Source organism: Phyllostomus discolor, chromosome 13 (genome assembly GCF_004126475.2).
Source record: "Phyllostomus discolor isolate MPI-MPIP mPhyDis1 chromosome 13, mPhyDis1.pri.v3, whole genome shotgun sequence".
Taxonomy (NCBI): Eukaryota; Metazoa; Chordata; class Mammalia; order Chiroptera; family Phyllostomidae; genus Phyllostomus; species Phyllostomus discolor.
The window spans coordinates 57,550,883-57,571,332 of NC_040915.2; the positions used below are offsets into that span (position 1 = coordinate 57,550,883).

The following is a 20,450-nucleotide window of genomic DNA, read 5'->3' on the forward strand; positions in this document are numbered from 1 at the left end:
TAATAACCATAGCTTTATGGTATAGTTCGACAGCTGGTAGGATAAATCCTCCCTCACTGTTACGTAATTTCAAGAATGTGTTGGGATCTTTTCCTATGTAAATTTTAGAATCAGTTTAAATTTTATTTAAAATACCCACTGGGATTTTGTTTAGGGTTGCATTTTAACTGTAGATTAGTTTTCCTCTCTAACTGTGTGCTTAGTGGACCGTGCTCTCTTCTTTGGGTAACTGTAATCGTAGACCTGGGGCAGCCAGTGCCATGCACATGTCAGCGCTAATATCTCTGAGTTGGAAAACTTGCTTTCTTACTATGTTGTATGTTTACTTATATGTTTCAAGTCAGTATACAATAAGGATTTACTGCACAGTACTTAGTCATCTCTCTGAGCCAGAGAGGGCTAGGAGGTGAGGATTCAGTGGAAAACAAAACCAGCCCCAGCTGCCATGGCCCTCACGGTCTGCTGGGGGGAGGCAGACAAGCCAACGGGAAATCCCAATGAAGTGTGTCTGATGCTTCACCCTGGCAAAGGAAGCACCGAGAGAGGCACCTAGCCCAGTTTGGAGGGTCAGGGAAGGCTGCCTGGAGGAGGCAATGGGTAAACTAAGACCTGCAGGGCAAGAAGGAATTAGTCTGGTGAAGGTGAGTGGAGCCCGAGTGAAGGTGAGGCTTGGAGGTGGGGGAGACAGCATGGCCCTCCAGAGAGCTAAGGACAGTTCAGAGGCAGCAGGAGCAGGGAGGGGATGGGGTAGGGAGTATCCCAAGGTGAGGCGGGAGAGACCAGCAAGGGGCCAGATCATAGACCATGAAGGGCCTTCCTAGCTAGACTCTCTGCTGAATCCCAAGGGCTGCCAGTTGCAGCCTGGTACTCTCTGTTGTGCTGCTCTGGCTTCAGGGTGGAGAGTGTCACAGAGAGGCAGGGTGGCAGCTGAAGGGGCCAGTGGGTCTAGGTGACAGGTGGCGCTGGCAGGGAGCGGTCTCGGTGGGGAAGGAGAGACGCAGCCTGATTTGAAGGAGCTTCACTGAGCAGAGACAAGCGCTGTATCTGGTTTGTCCCCCCTGGTGCTTACAGTCATGTAATCAACCAAACTGGGGTCTCAGTTGTGTCACTTTCCAGCCACGTGACTGGGACAAATCCACCCCCACCTTTCCCAGTCTCTGTGCCTTTATTTGAAGAATTCTGCTGTTGTGAGGACATGTAAAGGGTCAGCACTGTATCTGGTCCCCGTGGCATCAATACAAGTGGCAGTGATAATGGCGGAGGGTGGTGACAGTTTGATCAGCTGCAGAGTGTCCCCTTCTGCTGAGTGAGAAAGAGGAGGGGGTGACTCCATCTCCTTTTAGCTACCGTTTCCCCAGGGCCATGTTAGTCACTCTGAACTTGCTGCCAAGAGACCGAGCACCGAATCCCACCCAGGTCCCGCGGAAGATTTTCCTCCAAGGATAACACTTGAGGAGGGAGACCCCAGCCCTTTGCAGCTTGGAGAGCTGGTGGTGGGTGGTGTGCCTCTCAGCTGAGTTACTCCCTTTTTATTCAGGACCCTCAGTCAAAGCACCAGATGTGCTCTGGGGTGGCAGACGCACCGGCCACGGCCTTCGGTGTGATTTCATCTGACGGAGTCGAAGAGGACAAAATGATTTTGCTGTGGCTCAGACTTGCAAAGCTCCTGCAGTCACACGTCTCTTTTCATGTAAAATTAGATTAGCACTATAGCTCCCGTGTAATGAGTCTTTAATGCCCGGGACCGTGTTAATTAGTAAGTTGTAAATGTTGACTTTTGATTCAGGCCTTCTTTGGAGCGGATGATTAATTTTAATAGCTTTGGACAAATCTACGTGTAATATCATGAAAGGGCATAAAATGGCCAGGCATTCCCACTTGCGGGCATGCCTGAACTATCTGTTGGCCGTCTCAGAGAGTATGCCACAAAGGAAAAGATGAATATGCAACGTTTGCTTCTGTGTTGAAAAGTGTTGAAAGCTGGAAGTGTCAGCTTTTGATTCTTACTGGAATTTTTATTTCCTCCTGGAAAGAACTGCACTATTTTAAAGCGTAAATGAAGGCTCTTGGAGGATTTATTGTGCAATCTCTGAGATACATCCCAGAGGTTGCAGAGAGAGGTTCTAGAAGGAAGCCCAGCCCTGACCAGAGAGAGAGAGAGGGCCCAGGTCTGGCAGTTGGCGATGGGCCATGTCCTCTGCTCATTCAGAAGCAATGATTTCAGGGCAGTGAAATCAGCCTCTCCTTAAAAACAGGGCCTGGCCCACCTCTCCCAATTGCATATGTCCCACCGTTTCCGGGAGCCAGTAGCTAACGCAAGTCAGTGAGATTTCCTCTCCATTGACCCCACCGATGCAGCTCAGATACTTGCAGAGAGAAACTCACAGAGCACATTAGCTTAGACTCCCAAGTCTGCTGGTGGACCCTGAGGGGAGAAAAATGGTTTAATTGGAGGCGGTTTGGGTGCAGCCTTTCCAGAAGGCAGCAGAAATGACCAGAATGTGGACAGACTTCAGTTCTAGCCCCAAGAGCACAAGGGAGGGTAATACTCGCTCTGAAAACGTGGTCTGCCCTCGAGATTCTTTCTCTGGAACAGTTTTGCCACCTCCTCCAGTGGAGCTCTGTTCCCATTTTGGAGCGCAGCTCAATTTTAGTTTGTGCCATGTTATTTGGGGATAAGACGGATGCAAATCTCAGTGAGAGCGCCTGTCTGTACACGTGACAATGGCTGTCATCAGAAAGAAGCAGGGCGGTGGGGAGAGGCTGACTCCGTCTCCATGTCAGAAGGTGACTGGGCAGAGAAGGAGGACACGAGCCCCTGGGCTTGGCAGATGTGTAGTCTCATTGCAGTGGCCCATCGTGTGTGGTTCCTTGGAGGCCGCGGTGGGCTGAACGACACATGGGACTGAGTCTGTATGTCCTCTTAAGTTTTACCCTCAGCAGCAAGCATTCCTGAGTTCAGGAGAGACTTTGAATATGTAGCCCCGTGAAAATGCATGACACCACTGTTGACTAGGGAGGCAGAGGGAGAGAGGTTTCACCACTTGAAACCATATCACCCATACGTAGCGGTTTGGGCTGCTTGTCTGGTTTCCACACACACATGATCCATGGCAGGGAAGGGGACAAACCCAGAGGCTCCGTGTTAGTCTTGAGAATTCGAGGACATCTCAGTTTGGGTGCTGCCGGGTTTGGAGTGTGTGTGTGTGTGTGTGTGTGTGTGTTCTCCAAACATTTTCTACCACTGCTTGCTCCCAGAAAGTGTCTGCCCATAGCTTTCAGGCAACAACTCAGCAAGACTCTAAGCAAATGCAAAAAGCAACCCCAAAGAGGTGTAACCAATTGTATTTGAGAGACAGAGAGAGGGAGGGAGAGGGAAAGAGAGAGAGAAATGTTAGGGGACACTGTATAGGTTAAAAATGTTTCGTTTTAGACGTAACTTGCTGAGAATCCATTGGCAAATGTGGTTAAGGGTCATTTTGAGACTGATAAGTTCTTGGATCAGCCATTTAAAATCAGTTAAGGGGTGTTTCTTCCATTATCTCTATGCTTGCCTCATTGTGCCGCATGGCTACCCGAAGCCAAAGGGAATGGGATCTGTGTAATTAGTTTTTAAGTTCCGTTACTTGGAAGGGCTTGGACAGTCAAGGCCAAGGCGATTCCTGTTGGAAACACTGCCCTTTTCCAGGTTGCAGGTGCTTGTATCTGTTGTTCTAGATACGATCGGTCTTGTCTCTTTACCATATTTATGCCCCAGTCTTCTGAAGTACATTGTCAGTGTTTGTTACTTCTACTTTGTGGACAGAGAAAAACAGACCGTGGAATGGCAGGGCGCCTCAGCTGGTACAGAGCAGGGAGACTGAGAGGGTCATAGTCAGCTTCCCGGGCTGGGTCCAGGCCGGTGGGGGTTTCAGGAGCCTTTGCAGTGAGTAGTTTGATTGAGAACCCAGCTAGCTTCCTACCATGTCCCCAGATCAATAGGTAAATAGATAAATATCACTAAAACATAGCAATAGAGTAAGAGGGCTCATGATTAAATAATCCATAATTGTTTATCAAAACAGCAAAAAACTACGTATTCAGGAACCACAAGCAGAATCTTCAATCACCATGGTTTGCATGATAAGAAACGGTTTATGAATGCAAATATTTTTTCCATCGGCCATCTGCAGTATTGTTTACTGAAGAAACTGAGGTTATAAACCTTCCTGCAGATAGCTATTTGCAAGACCATGAGTAAAAGTTAGCACTTAACGTTTCTTAATGAATAGTCCCTTTAGGAAGTTTAATTAGTCATTGTGTCTATGCATGAATCATTCATAATCTGGGTTTGCCACCAGCACATGGCAGTTTAAGTTAGATGAATAGAAACAATATATTTTTAAAGATTTTATTTATTTTGAGAGAGAGGGGAAGGGAAGGAAAGGAGAAAGAGAGGGAGAGAAGCATCAGTGGGTTTCTCTGCAAGAAGCAAGCCACCCACTGGGGACCAGCCTGCAACCTGGGCACATGCCCTGATTGGGAATCGAACCAATGACCCTTTGGTTCGCTCTCAATCCACTGAGCCACACCAGCCAGGGCTAAAAACAATAACTTTAAGCAAAATGTAAAATATTCTGTGGCTGATTATCACTGGTTGACATGTTTTATAGAGATAAAAGTTGATGGGCAGCTGTTTTGGGTTGTCGCCTTGTCTGTGGGGGTGAAGACAAACAATGTAAGAAGTACAAGCCTCAGGTGTTTTCTACACCAGTGTTCTGAGGGCCTCTGCCCGCCGCCCCAAGGCCAACTTGGGAGGGTGTGGCCAAGGGCTGAGGGGAGAGAGAGAGAATATGAATTAGATAAAATTCCAAAGGAGGTTTGAAATTATGCCATTTTTGGTAGCTCCTGTGCTGAATTTGCTCATTCAGGAACTATTGTGTGCCCCTCAATAGTACTATGAACACTTAGCTGAGAACTGACAGTGCTTCCCCCCCCCAAAAAAAAAAAAAAAACACAACAGAGCACAAGGACTCTTGTAGACTTTCTGGAGAGGAAGGATGCTTGGGCACCAAGCATGGAGGTGGCAGTGTAGATGGTTAGAATGATTTTCTGGTGCATGGTGCTGGCAGGGGGTGCTCTGGGGCTCAAGGAAATGGAGGTGGAGGCAGAGGACAGGTGCGGAGCCACCCCCCAGGATGGTACCCATCTGCAAACGCACCCACGGCAGCAGGCCCAGCACTGCAGCGCCGGGGAGAACTTCTGAGTCAGGGCTCTGCAGTTCCAGCAGATGAACAGAGAACCAGGTTTCCAGGGGAGGGATAGTGGAGCAGAGGCTCAGAGTTGACAAGGGACAGTCAAGGTCGTGAGGAAAAGACTTGAATATCATAGCAAGAGAGCAGAGCTGTCACTAGAGGGTCTGGGAGATGGGGTAGAGAGGGTTAGGCTTGGACATTGAACTTGGTCAGAAGCAGGGTGATGGCATTTAGGAGGCAACTACAGGGGGTCCCAGATGTCTTAGGAAGCGTCACGTGGCCATCCAGGTTCTCACTAGGGTCAGAAGGAAAGAGCTGGCTAAAGAGGTGCTTGTAGAACCCGGGCCTGGCTGGTCGTGAGGGAGGAGGAGGGGACGTGCTTGTTTTCAGGGCATAAGAGACGTGGCAAAGCACAGCTGGGCTGGGAGGGCATGGGGTAGATTTGGTTGGGATTTGATAGCAGCACTGGGAGTAAAGGTGGCGTTCCGGGCAGGTCGAGGGGTAGGTTACTAGTTGTCAGCAGCAACGGCAGTCCTCGTCTGCCCGCCAAGGTGGGGGCACGCAGAGGGCGGAGGAGGACCTGGGGCAGAGGTGTCCTCCTGCCTCTGTGGGTGAAAATCAATAAACTGTATTCCAGTTTTTAGGCTTCTCCAGAACCTAGAAAATAACTGAATAACAACTGAAATTTAAAATCTTGCCCTGTGACTTGGATTGTTTCTGTTAGTTACAAATTCTGAATCTTTTGGGGTCTTCAGTATAAATGTGGGCATATCATGTCAGAAATTCTGACAGTTCAACACAAAGCTAGTGAGATACGTGTCCGTGTGTGTGTGTGTGTGTGTGTGTGTGTAGGTGTAGGAGTGAGCTTTACTGGTCTCCTGGAAGGTGAGGATGCAGACAGCTGGTGATTGCTGAATGTGCCGTAAGTTAGACAATTAAAGGAGTTAAATGGAAGGAATCCTTTGTCACCAAATCCTCAAGAAATTCCATTCCAAATGAGGAAATGCACAAGGACAGACTTGAGACCCTCCTTGCAAGTGTCAGCTTGTCCACCTGGCAAATGTTGGGTGTTTGGAAGGGGGTTGGGCACCCCATTGTGCCATCTGATGCCTGGGTGCATTGCAACAGGCTGCCCCCGTACCTGGTGCTCCTGGAGCCTGATTTGTTTCTTGTCTTTGGATTTCAATGGTATGCTACCTTAAAAAAAGTTCTTAGAAGTAATTTTCAAAAGAGAAGACGTTAAATTAAAAGACTGTAGAGGTAGTGGTTTGGTTTTGTTTGTTACCACATGCAGGTCGTGATTCTTCTTCCTTTGATATGAAACTGAAGGAGCCCCTGCCCGCCCTCCACACCTGCCACGCATCCTGAGTGATGAATGCCCACTCCTGCCCCCCCACGTCCCCTTGTGGACGGTTCAGCTCTGTGCTCTTTGTGTAGTAGCCACGTCCCATGCGTGTTTGAGCAGAGTCCCTCATGCCTGCTTGGGCAGCAGCTGCAATATGAACCTCAACTTGAGCTCATTCCATTTGGTCTTTCCCCTTCACAGTGGGGACTCAACTAAATGGCAACAATGAAGATGTCTTTGAATTAATGAGGCATAAAAGTTGTGGTTACTTTAAAAAGAGTTAGGGAGGAATTGCTAATTCAGTCTAGTGAAGGGAAAGGTCTCCTCTTCTTGGACCCCAGAAACACCTGAGGGAGGCCATGAGGTGGGCAAGGCCTGGGGTGACTATCCAATCTGTGGACCCCCCTCTGGAACCAGAGGGTTCCCCACCCCACCCTACCCCCTCGGTCCTAGAGGAGAATCTGAGGTTCACTGAGGGCATACATGAGGGTGACCTAGGCCCTATTTCTGGTCTAAGGCAAGGGCAGAGCCAGAACCCCATCTTAGTCTGGGACTCTCCTGGTTGGAAGCTAGGAGCAGTGGAAGGGATTTGAACAGAAACGAAAAATGTGGAAGTGGTTCTGCATTTCCATCTGTTGGCTCACTGATACTCCGACACCAAGGATGTGGGGGAGAGAATTGAATTCCAGGTGGAAATGGGACCTCCAAGGCCCTCCCTCCCCTACCTCCTGAGACAGACTCTAATTGGTTAACTCCTTGCAACTCCAGGGCATAAGACAGTGGAGAGGTGAGGGATTGGGCCAAGAGCTACCCAAGGGCCGCTCCCCAGCTAGGCAGGCCCAGGCGAAGGGCCAACCTTCTTTGACCTCGATTGGGCCGTGATAGCACCGTTCATTAGTGCTGGGTCCGGTTTCGAGCCATGCTTGCGTATTTTAAGAGGTTGAGCTGTGGTGCGCTGGTGTCCCGCCACGGAGAGCTGGTCTTTGTCTTGCCAGCTGGGCGGGAGGAGAGTGCTGACCCCGCTCCTCGAGACGGGGCTGTGTCCACTCCTCCAGGGACTGGCAGGTGGCCTCTCGCGGCACTCTTTGGTCTTGGAGTGTATCCCTGGGGGACAGAGGCAGCTTCCTTGGGCAGGTGGGAGGGAGGCTGGAGGAATGAGGACGCAGCGTGCAGCGCCCCTGCAGCGCTCAGGCTGAAGGACCGGGGGACGGAGCAGGGCTCACGGTTCTCTGGGCTTGGCTGCGCTCCGAGAGCGCGGGCTGGCCGCTGTCCGTGGTGCTGAAGGGGCGCCCGCGACGGGGAGGCGGACCCGGGTCCTCGGGGCAGCACACACCCAATCCGGGGACCGCCCTCCTCCCGGGCTTGGCGCGGCGGTGGCAGCCGGCACTGCACCGAGATGGACTGAGAGCACGGCGACGGGAAGGCGGAGGCAGCGGCAGCGGCAGCTGCGAGAGTCCCCGCAGCCTCGGAGCCGGACCCACTTCCACACCCGGGAGCCCCTCTCTGGGGTGAGTTGGGGCAGGCAGAGCAGGGGCGGGGCTGACGGGTCCTGGGGCTTCTTGGGCTCTCTTGGGCTTTTAAAATTTTCCTTCCCCGGTGTATATTTCTCCCAGATCTCATCTTGAGCATCTCATAGGACTGAGGGCTCAGCCCTCCCTGACTTGGTACTTCCCCAGTCCTGGGATAGGGAGCAGGCCCCTCTGCCCTCACAAGCCAGGGGACAAAGGGCTTAGCCAGAAGTCTAAGGACAGTCACAAGGTGTATCCTCCTCCCATCCTAGGTGCAGCCCCGCTGCACGGCGCTGGGAACGGCTCTGTGCCCAGACTGGTGACACAGGGGAAATACCTTCCCTCCTCTGTGCAGGGGGCTGGCCCCAGGGAGCCTAGCCACTGGAATTCAGCCCGGAGAGAGGCCAGCCATCTTTTAGCAGGGGAGGCAGGCTTGAGGCTTCACGGGGACTCCAAGCCGGAGGTAAAGCCCTTTCCCCACCTTTCTCCAGGCTCCTTAGGCACCTGAGCTGCCGTGACTAGGGAGGGCTCTAGGGGTGAGGGTCACTGCACCTGGCTGTTGTGAGCTGGACTCGGGCAGAGGAGCTCTGGAGTGGAGACTGGGAAGGCGCTCCCTGCTAGTGTGTGTGTGTGTGTGTGTGTGTGTGTTCCCAGCACGCAAAGGGGATTTTAAACTCCGGTAGCGCCCGTCACAGGAAAAGCCCTTCTCCAGCCAGCTTGTGCCTCTGAGTAAGCAGTTTGGGGTCACACTGGGCAGCTACCCAGCCAGAGTAATCTTGGGCTTCCTCGGTCCTAAAGCTGCCTTGAGCTATCTGCCGAAAGGGGAAATGTGTTTAAACTTGATGGGTCACCTCTGCCTTCGATCCCACCAGAATTCAGTTCCCATCTCCATCACCTGGCAAGGTCAGACAGCTAGACCTCTTGACTCCTAGAACCTGATGGGCAGGCTGCTGGGGGGGCTTTCCTACCTTGACAAAGGACTTTTGATGTGTTGGGAGGTGAGGGGATGGAAGGAAGGGGGGTGGAGGTGGAGGGACCATCCTCCAGAGCCCTGGAGAGGTCCAGTTGTGCTAGGTTCCAAGCCGTGTGCGGCGCCCTAACTGGTTCTAACCTAATGCGTGCAGATGAAGCTTCTGAATTATTATTCAGGCGCATGCTGGAGGACCGGGTGTGTGTTTTGTTCTGTCTGTGTAGCCTAAGCTGTGTGCATCAGATGTGACTCTGGCGGGCAGTTTCCTTAGATCGTTGGATGTCTAACAGTGCCGATGAAATGAGAGAGAGAGAGAGGGAGAGAGAGGGAGAGAGAGGGAGAGAAAAATGGTGAAGATGTGGGAGATGATGTGCTGGTTTTAGGGTCAGCGTGAGCTGCAATGGTGCTGCAGTGCTGGTGGCGATGCATGCCAAGAACGTGCTAGCATCACTTGCATAAAGCAGACCACTTGGTACCCAGGTACCATTTGTCTCTGGCCAGTGCTCTGTAGAGATGAAAGGTCACAAGGGGAAAGCATAATAACTGCACATCTGCCGTATACTCAATTTACATCATTCTTGACCACTTGTTTTCATGGTCAAGAAAGGCATTTTTGTTTTGGGTGGCTAGTTTCTTTACCTATCACATAAACACTTTGTATTTCGGCCAGATGAAGAAATCTCTTTAGGAGAGTAGTTGTCTGGAAGGATGTCTGACTCAGAACTGTACTTTGACATCCTTGCTGACTTGTTTCATAAAAACGGGAAATTCAAAACGTGTACCGGAAGCCCAGCTAAGCAGCAGGCCATTGTTTTTGTTTTGGGAAAACAGAGTACTTGAACTTTGCATGTTGTTTGTTGTGAAAATACACTTATTAGCCCAAAAGTTTGCTGTAATTAGAACAAGTTGGGATATATATATCCTACACCTGTAATGAAATCAGCCTACCTGTTTTTATTCATAGTCTGACCAACTTGAAACCTCCTCAATAATTAAGGTGGGCTCAAGTTCCCCTGTGTAACTGAGGACGATGCCATTGGAGGTTGACTGGGCGACACGCAGCCCTAGGTCCAGCTGTCTCGGTGCAGAAGCCCTGCGCTTGGTGGTGGCACACGCACGCCTGCGTCTGTGCACACTTATAAAATATGCATGAAAAATCTGAACAAAATCTTTCTGACTGGATTTCTCAAGGTGAAGGCAGAAATTAAAGCTTTGGTGATGAACGGTTAGCAGTAGAACAAATTTCATTTTAATGAAAGCAATTGATCTTGGGATCCTGAGAGAATGGTGTGAGGGATGGTGGCAACAGCTCCTTTTTGTAAAGGAGTAAAAAGAGGCTCAGCCTTGGTGATGGAAAGACCTGAGTTCCAATTCCCACTTTACCTCTCAGTAACTCTGCCATGATTTAGTCTCTGTGAGCCTGTTTTATCATTTGTAATGTAGAGAAAGTAATAGCTGCCTGGTATGTAAGCCAAGGACAGGATTGTACTTACCCAGTATTGTTATTCTTTTTTTTAAAAGATTTTATTTATTTATTTTTAGAGAGGGAAGGGAGGGAGAAAGAGAGAGAGAGAGAGAAACATCAATGTGCGGTTGCTCGGGGTCATGGTCTGCAACCCAGGCATGTACCCTGACTGGGAATCGAACCTGCAACACTTTGGTTCGCAGCCCGCGCTCAATCCACTGAGCTATGCCAGCCAGGGCTAGTATTGTTATTCTTAATATCTCTTGCCATAGTCTGCCACCACTGGTGATTAGAAGAGTGTGAGTGAGTGCGTTGAGACAAAATCCTCGCACACTGGTCTCTATACTCAAACTGTGAGGACCATCAAAGCACTCCGTAGTGTGCCTTGGGGTAGCCTGCTCCGGCTGGTGATGGTGTTCCCAAGGTGGGGACTGCCCTTGGGTCTGTTCTCATCCAGGGGCTTTGGCTGGCCAACCATGGAGCTTGGGCTAAGGGCCAGTGCACTGTTCCCGTCAGGAGAAATGGAGCCTCAATGTCCAAGGCCATGAGGGGTCTCTTTCAGAGAAATCCCTTCAAGAAAGGGGAGGTTGTGTTGCAGGGAGAGGCTGCCACAGTGCCCCCAGAGGTTCTCCCTGATACTGGGTTTTCATGTGTGTCTCAGTCATGCATGTCTTCTTCTGTCCCACATGCTCATGGTGACAGCAGGCAACAATGGCTGAGAGATTACTCCGGACCAGGCTTTCCTGTAGTAACTCCATCCTCATAGCACCTGTGGGAGATAAGAATCATTGCCACCCCTGATAAAACCAGTGAGGGAACTGAGGCTCAGAGAGGTTAGATCACAGGTGCCCAAGGTCTGACTGCGGCGCCTGCCCCTCCAGCACAAGGGAAGGGCCTCACAGATGAGCCAAGGGGTCACCTTGATCTCCAGGCTCAACAATCCAATGCTCCGTCCTCACACGGAGGTGACAGCTCCCTTTCTTCTTGACTAGTCAGAGCATCCCTTCCTCACCCAGGGATGGAGCTTGTGATTGGGCCACAGGGACAGCAGCCACTGGAAGCAGATCTAGAAAGTGGAAGGGTCCTTGGAAATTAGTAAGACTGATTTCTCAGGATGTGAAGAGCCTGAGGCCCAGAGAGGGAATGACTCATCTGTGGTAGGTGGAGGTGGAAGGGTGGGGGGGTCTTTATTTTATCCCTCCTAGTGGACTGCTCCAGCAGCACCTCTCTGAGCAGCCTGAGGAGTTGCTGGTGGCTCTGACAGAAAGGGCTTTCAAAATCCGGGGACCTCTGTGGGTCCCAGAGATGCCCCCACAGTGTGCAGCTCCCTCTGGCCCTGGCTCCTCTGCCCAGGAAGCGGTTCCATCTGGCCTCCACTGGCACAAGGTTGCATTTGCACACTGCATTGATTTCCATTTCCCCGGTGAGGAGGTAATTTAAAGGTTATTCAGTTGAGTTTCTAGTTCCCTTGGCTTGAGACCTTTCTCCAAAAATGCCTGCTGCTAATAGCCTGGGAACAAGGCACTGATATAAAAAGGCATGCTTGTTGCCCATAAACTTGAATTACTTATGAAGCGTGTAGATCTCTTATAGCTACTTTGCACAGATGCCCCACCTCGATGGTTATTTAATGAGCATACCTGTGAGTTTGCTTTCTTAATTGAAGGGCACTTCATGAAGCTAACCCAGCTGCCATTTTTGCAGGCACACTCCTCTCCCCGAGCTGCTGTTTTGGTCACTGCCCGCCCCCCCCCCCCCCCACTTCTGTCTCCTGCCCTGAGCTGAGCTCCAGCCCCTGGAAGCTTCAGCTCCTTCCTCTCCTACCCCCTGAGGCCAAGCTCTCTCTGTTTCCCTACAACATTTTCTCTGGATACTGTCCTTTCCCCCAGGCCTTGCTGCCACAACCCTGATTAAGTTCCTCATTATCGCTGACTTTTTGCAATATCCTTTGACCTAGCTGTCTCCCAGCATGGCAGGCATTGGGTGGGCTCCCTTTAGACTCACCCTCGGATGCCTTAGGCAGGTTCATCTTTCAGGAGCACTGGCTCTGTGCTTGTCACTGCTCTCCTGACAAGCCTACCCTGGCCCCCTGCTGCCTCCAGCACAAGGGCAGATGCCTAAGCCCTGACTGGAACACCTTCCTGCAGGCTGACCCAGCTCCCTGCATTGCAAAGCAGAGCCAAGACCTCTCCTGCAGCCTGGCTCTCCCTCCTCTCCTATGTGGTGCTCGTCCTTCTGTCCAGACCTGTCCCTTCCCTCTCTCACCTCCTCCACACCCAGCTGCAGAACTGCCTCCTCCAAGCTGCCTCCCTCCTCTGCACCCCGCCCCCCCCCCCCCCCAGACCCAGAGCACACTGTCTCAGTCATTCCCAGGGATCAGCTGAGCCTTGCTGCAAGTCCAACTCAGAGCTGGGTACCAGTAATGCCAAAGTGTGTGTTGTCGGTTGTGTTGTGTCCCCCTGAAAGACATGTTGAAGTTATAGCCCCCAATACCTGTGAGTGTGACTTCATTTGGAAATAGGGTCTTCCCACACATGTAATCAAGTTGAGGTGATAAGGGTGGTACCTGATTCAATAGGATTGGTGTCCTTATTGAGAAGAGGGAAATTTGGACTCAGACACACACCCAGAGGAAAGGTCACGTGAACACACAGGAAGGTAGAGGCAGAGATTGGAGTTACGCCGCCATAAGCAAAAAAATGCCTGAGGCCACCAGAAGATGGAGGAGGCAAGGAAGGATCTGTCCCTCCAGCCTTTGAGAGGGGTGTGGCCCTACCAGCACCTTGATTGTGTGCTTTAGCCTCCAGAATTGTGAGGAAATGAATTTCTGTTGCTTGAAGCCACCCAGCATGTGGTAGACCGAGGAAACTAATACAGCCCTCAGGGTGCTGGCCATTTGCAGGGAGACAAACTCCTTACGAGTCAGTGTACTGAGTGTCATGGGAGAAACGGTGTGATGACAGCCCTGAGGAAGGACCCTCCTCCAAGTAGGTGTGCATTCTCTCTCTGGTGGCAGCTGTCAAGCAGGGCTGCCTCTGGGAGGGGAGAGGTCCACACCCCAGTGCCCAGCGATGACAGGAGCCAGCCAAGGGAAAGAAGGGCAGGTGTCCCCGGCCAGATAAGTGAAGGCACGGGGTGGAGGAGCAGCAGGTACGGCTGAGGAGTAGGGAGTGAGTGATTGCTGAGGCCCACAAGCTTAGCTCTTAGGGGCTATGGTTTGCCAAGGAGTTTGAACTTGGACTTGCTTCTGTGGGTATCAGCAAACCGTGGAAAGGAAGTGACAGGGAGCAGATGGTCTTTTTCAGTAAATTGTCTCATGTTCACATGAAGGATGGATGAAAAGGGTAAAAGTGTTAATAGAAGCTGATACCTTGGAAATGAGCCAGGGGGTGGTTCCCCCTGGTGGAAAAGAGGCTATGGATTTGCAAATTATTTTGAACCCAACGGCATCAGAACTTAGGGACTCATTGCATGCAGGGGCCCGAGGAGAGGGAGAAACCACAGGAGCTGACTCTTAGGTCTCCAGCCTGGTCCCTATAAGCAGATCTAGAAGCTGGAAGGGTCCTTGGACATTGGTGAGGCTGACCTTTCAGGATATGAAGAGCCTGAGGCCCAGAGAACTCTCTGGAGAGGAAGTCCTTGTCATGAGGGAGCAGAGGAGAGACGCTGGGCTGAGTTAGGGACAGGTTGAGTGTGGGGGACACCCAGGTGGCTGTGGAGGTCTGAAGCTTGGAAGGGAGGACTGTACTGATGGTTCAGGTGGGAAATAGGACCTGGAGCCACGGCCTGGACGTCATCGCTTCAGTCCCAGTGTGGAGTGGGAAGAGCGTGGGGGTGAGAACTGACTCCTGCCTGGGATCTGGGAGAGAGAAATTTGGAGGACAACAGTGTGTGGCCACAGTGCCAGGAAGCAGGGGGTTTCTAAGAGGGGCAGCTGGTGTGACTCAGTGCACCACAGTGAGACCTTAAGGAAGGCATCCGACAGGGCCACTGCTTTCAGGAACGACTTTCCGAGCAGCAGCGCATCTGGCACTTCTTGCCTTCCCTGTGTCTTCTGTCGACACTTGCGTATGGCATCCTCTCCTTTTCTGGCACCTCTCCTGATGCGTCTCTGAGCCGTGCAGCCCAGAGCAGGCCTGGTGAGGGGAGCACAGGTGGATGCCCGGACACCCATACAGTGGCCTCTCCTGGGCCTCATCCCTGAGTCAGGCATTACTGTCAGGATCACTGGTGTCTGCGGCTGTGAGCGTCTAACAGCAGCCTGGTGACTGAGGGTAGGGTGAGGCTGCAACCTGGCCTGATGTCAGGTGCCTGAGCCTCCTGCCCCCGCACCTGGTTGCAGCTGTGTCCGTTCTTTGCAGGGCCCGTCACCATGGGCGGCTCTGCTCCTCCGCTTCATGGGGATTGTGCCACGGGTGCGCCAAATGATCCAGCCCCTCTCTGATTGCTGCCTGCCAGGTTGGTCTGTGTGCATTGATGTGGTGGCTTCTCTGATGTGACTTCTGGGCCCTCCTGCCCCCAAACTCACCTCTTACGCACCTCCCTTCATGCCTGACCTTCCACCATTGGAGAGTCTTCTGTGGGGTCTCATAGGTTTCACCATAAGCAGGAGTTGTTTCTGGCACTTCCCTTCTGATAGTAATTGGTTGAAAAATTACTTTAGTGCAGAATCAGATTGCAAAATACCCAAATGATTCTATAATAATACAACAAAAAATGTAGTCATCTTTCATCCCCTCCTTCCATCTCACTCCCCTCACAGCAGATACGCACCCTTTGTTCACAGTGGCGCTTTCCCACACCCTGCCCCGCACGTTCACAAAGCCATGTGAGTGCACACCTCCGCCCTCACCACAACTTACATATTATATAAATGAAATCGGGTCATGCCTGTTGATAAGAAGCCTGCTTTTCCCCTTACCAATAACCAATATATCTGGAGACCTTTACACATCAATACAAATAGACCTCTCTCGTTTTAAAACTAAATCGATAGAACTCTGTAGCACATCATAATTTAGTTGTTTCCCTCTTGATGGACAGTTAGGTTCTTTACATGTTGTTATTTTCCAGAGAGTGATCTTATGGACCTTCTTGTGCATGCCTCTTTGTGCGTGTGTGTACGTCTCTCCATAGCGTAGACTGCTGGGAGTGGCATTGCTAGGCTGAAAGGGCATGCCCGTGGCAAATTCAACAGACACTGCCAAACTCTCGGCTAAAAAGAATGCATACATTTATGTCCCCCAACAGTGTGGATTCGTCCATCGGGACTAGCCCATCTTTTACTCTTGTTCCTCTGATGGGTGAATGAAAAGGCATTTGCTTGCTCTGTTTTCCATTTCTCTTGTTACCAATGAGACTGAATATACTTTTATCTGTTTATTGAGGAGGCATATAAATTTTGGGACTTGTATATTCATATCCACTGCCATTCTACTGTTTAGATATTTGTATTGTGTTATACTGAATTATAGGAGCTCTTTCTAAGTTATTTTGCAAATAATTTTCCCTTTGTTGCTTATCTTTTAACTTTGTTTATGGTGGCTGTGGTGCTGTGGGAATTCTCAAACACTTATGTTGTAAGATCCGTCTATTGAAGGCTCCTTTTTTTTAGTAGAATGGAAAAATGGAGCTTGGAGGTTTGCAGTGTTGCATTCTTGACCCTTCTGTGGTCTGTTTGCTCTTTGACTTTGATCAAAACTCCTTAACTTCACTGAACTTCAGTTTTGCCAACTACATTAGTCCCTCCTGCCCAGCCTCACCCCCAGCTGCCACAGGGATCATGGGAGAAGCTTGGACAAAGCCTCATAGCTGTTCTGAACGTCCCAGTTAAGTGAGTTTACTGATGGACATTGAGATCCGCTTCTTCAGCACAGGTCTTGTCTCAGGCAGCGGTTTTCAGGGCTGCAGTGCCTGCCCCAGATGTCGTTCCCTTTCCCGGATGTTTTCTGAGTGCCCGCCTGTGCTGGGGACGTCAGCTCACGCCTCTGCAGAGGGAAGTGTATCGGTTTGCTTGAGCTGCTGCACAAAATGCCACAGGCTGGGTGGCTTTCACAACCAAAATGTTTTTTTCCTCACAGTTCTGGAGGCCGGAGGTTCAAGATTATCAACAGGTTTGGTTTCTACTGAGGCCTCTCTTCATGGCCTGCTGATGGCCACCTTCTCATTGTCCCCTCCCGTGGTCATCCCTTAGATGTGTCTTAGTCTCCTCTTCTTGTAAGGACATCGGTCATCTTGGATCAGGGCTCACCCATATGCCCTCATTTACCTTAACCACCTCTTCAAAGGCCCATCTCCAGATACATTCACATTCCGAGGTCATGCAGGTTTGGACTTCAACATGTGAATTTGGGGGGCACAGTTCGGCCTGTAACAGGGAGATGGCACTGTGTCTGGATGCGAGTCAGGGAATTAAGGCTCAGAGAGGTTCCTGCACTTGCTTCAAGTCACTCAGTACGTGGGTTGCTGATCTGAACTCAGGCCCATACATTTGACCCCTAAGTTTAGGCTCTCCACCCCACCCCCCACCCCCCAACCCCCAACCCCAGGCAGCCTGACTGATGTTAACACTGTTTTGGTTCCACTGCCCTGACTTTCCGCCTGCTGATTGTCTTCCTGTGTCTCTGCCATCCTGTAACCCCGTAACTCACAGGGTACCTCACTGTTCAAGGTACCTACTCGCAGCTGACTCTTCTGTCCCGCCTTTGTCCCCTTGGAAAAGGGTTTCAAATAATAATTCAACTGACTGAATGCAGCTCGTTCAACTGCTGCTGTTTTTTTGTGGGAAAGATTTCATAGTAAGTAAGACAAAGGACATTTGGAATGCAGGCAATTCTCCAATCTCCTCACACCTTTACAAAACTGCTTTTGATGTTTGCATGTTACCGTCTCCCCTCTGACATACACTTACATTGCACATATTTGGCATCACATTAGACCTGGCACTTCACCCACCTGGCTCTGCCTTTTTCACCCACATTATAGCTAACAGTTTCCCTGTCTTTACAGTGGTCATTTCAGTGGCTGCATAATAGTTCGCTGGGTTGATGTACTCGAATGTTTGGATGCATCCTCCAGTTGTTGAGCATTTGAATTTCCCATTTGTGGTGTTATAGACAATGATGCAATGAACGTCTTTATGTGGGAAGCTTTTTGCTTCTCTTGAATTACTGTCTGAGGAAAACTTCCCAGGAGTCGGTTACTGAGGTAAGGGCGGCAGCAGCCTCACGGTACCTTGATGAGCTATAACATCTCTTTATGGAATTAGCATACCAGTCAGTATCCCATGCCACTGCCACGGAGTGACCGTGCCAGCTTCACTGGGCTGTCGCTGGCATGAGGTGTTAATATGTCTTGGCCATTTTAGTATACTGCGAAGGGTACCTACCTCAAGGTTGCTTTAATTTGTGCTTCTTTAATAACCAACAAAGAAAGAACAACATTCTGCCATAGATTTTTATTTTTAATTCTTTTTGTTATCACTTTCTTTAAAAAATATGGCCCTGGCTGGTGTGGCTCAGTGGATTGAGTGCCGGCTTGAGAACTGAAGGGTGGCCCCTTCAATTCTCAGTCAGGGCACACGCCTGGATTGTGGGCCAGGTGCCTGGTTAGGGGCGTGTGAGAGGCAACTGATGGATGTTTCTCTTGCACATTGATGTTCCTCTTCTATTTCTCCCCCTCTTCCCCTCTCCCTAAAATAAATAAAATCTTAAAAAAAAAAACAAAGGAATACTCCCAGTCTAGACAAATGGATAATAGTCCCTTAGGGAATACCAGCTATTTGATTATCTTGAGGAGTTTGTTGTTGACGCAAGGAATATTTAGACTTCAACAAGCAAAAGACCTTTTGGTCAATGACAGACATAAGCCATCAGATGGGGCCAGATGGGCCTGCCCCTTCTGGGAGCAGATGGGGCTGAGAAGAGGCCAGAGTCCTTGGAGCTCCCTGGTGGGACCTGACACCAGTTGTTTGCAGGGTACTCCAGGTGACCTGGTTCTCAGGCAGGCCACCCCTTCCAAACACATGTGCAGGGATGCCGTGCAGACCCTGGCTCGCCCCAGAGCAGAGCCTGCCAGCCTCAGGACCCAGACAGGGGGCCTCCACCTCTCCAGCTACCCTTGGCACACACAACGGGCAGGGTCAGGCCTAGGCTTCATCCCCTAGTGAAATCTGTCTCATTTTTGCCTTTTTTTTTTTTTCCAACTCACTTGAATGGTGCCCTTTCCCCCATTCTGTTTTTCTGATCTAAAAAGATCAATGGTAAATTGCAGTTTTTTTTTTCCCTCGGAAGTTTACTTTAATTGCCTAGCAACACATTATCATAAATTGCTCTCAAATTAATTCTTTGGCTTCGGTGCAGAATCGTTTATTAAAGAGCATGGCAGTCGGCATCTCTGCAGGGCTATTCTTAGAACACTGCTGTTTAAAAGGACTTCATTCTTAAGATACCCCCACAAGGAGCTCGTGTGTTAGACAGACCCTTGGAGAACTTGACTGATTAGACAACGCAGAGAAGGTCAGTGCCTGTCTCCTGTGGGCCCGAGCCCCTCACTAGTGAGGAGCCTGAGGCCCAGAGTGGGAAGCAAAGGTCTTTAATTCCCACCATGGTGGAGGGCTGTGGCCAACTTGGGTCCGGAAGCCACCACCAGACCTTGGCCTGCAGCACTCCCCAGCCTGTGCTCACCTCTGAGTGGTGCAGTGAAGGTGCAGTCAAGGGCAGTGGTGCAGGGCAGAAGGGGCTGTGTGGTGTCGGGCACAAGAAGGGTCAGGAGGGCGGGCAATGATGGGAGGCTTGGGAAGGCAAGAAAGCGGTGTGGGTGTCTGGGCCCAAAAGGCCTTCTGATGAGTAACTAAGTTGCTTCTATCCATCAGTTCATTAATCCACTGATTGATGTGTTTATTCCCATGCCCATTTGTTCGGTGCGTGACTCTCACAGGCTGGGCCACGCTGCAGCCTGAGAACAGTGAGAAAAGACCACAGTGTCTGCCATCAAGGAGTTCACAGTCTGTCATGGGAGAATGGGAACCTACAGCAGGGCATGCTAGGGCCTGGGAAAGAGAGGAGCCCAGGGCATTCTGGCAGACCGGACTCAAGGAAATTCGCCTGTGATGCTATTATTTTAACATTTCTGTAGATGAGTCGTTCTTACAATTATACTCTATTGCATGATTTGCCTTTCTCATCTCTGCATTTTGTTTTTAAGCACAGTTTCTTATTTCTGCAGAGCCATCACATACATAAGTCTAAATGGCTCCATGCCATGTTTGCAAAGTTGACGAAATAAACATTCACCTACTGTTAGACTCTTAGGTTGCTTCTAGGCTTTGGGGACAAATGACATTGGATATGGAGGCTTGTGCTCCTTTCCCATCGTGCACCCTGGGCTGAAGGGCATGGACTTGCTTGTGGTTCTCCTCGTGCACTGCCACGGGCTCTCCTCCCTGCCCTGCCCTGCCCTCACGCTAGCTTCCGGTACTGGGATGGGCAACAGGTACACCCACCCCCAGACACACTCACGGATACGGATATGTGAGTTTCAGTTGAGTGTGTATGCGCCATGTTACTGAGCAAAGGAGGGAGACATTGGAAACTGAGGCTGATTAACAGTGTTCTGGCAGCACGTGGGAGTGGGGAGGCTGTTGCAGCAGCAGCACCCAGGTGGGACCTGACCAGAGAAGCGGTCACTGTAGACAGGAAAGGAAAACCAAGGACTTGGAAGTGGCCAAGTCCTCTAGTCTGGATGTGCGGGGTCAGATATAGCTTCGAAGGAGGGTTGCAGCTGCCTTCAGGGTTGCCAGTGTGCAGGGTGTTTGGGATGAGTGGACCTCAGGAAGGTTGCGGAGTTGGCTTTAGAAGGTCGTGTTTAGAGTTTTGGGGGCCTTTTTCCTGGACCTGTTCAAAAGATGCCTTCCACGCATGCAGGCAGA

The 20,450-nt window shown here is 50.6% G+C and overlaps 1 protein-coding gene across 4 annotated transcripts in view; it reads left to right on the forward strand.

Moving 5' to 3' along the window:
• The window catches only part of OSBP2 (oxysterol binding protein 2), a 130,599-nt gene that overhangs the window by 47,633 nt on the left and 62,516 nt on the right, over positions 1–20,450 (forward strand). Inside the window, exon 1 of one of the 4 annotated variants that reach the window (XM_028528445.2) lies at positions 7,938–8,087. The exons of 2 other annotated variants lie outside the window; for them this stretch is intronic. The gene's annotated coding sequence lies outside the window, so the exon portion shown is untranslated. Of the gene's footprint in view, positions 1–7,937; positions 8,088–20,450 lie in introns of those variants that run through there. One more of the 4 variants, XM_036014467.1, reaches the window with a different exon arrangement.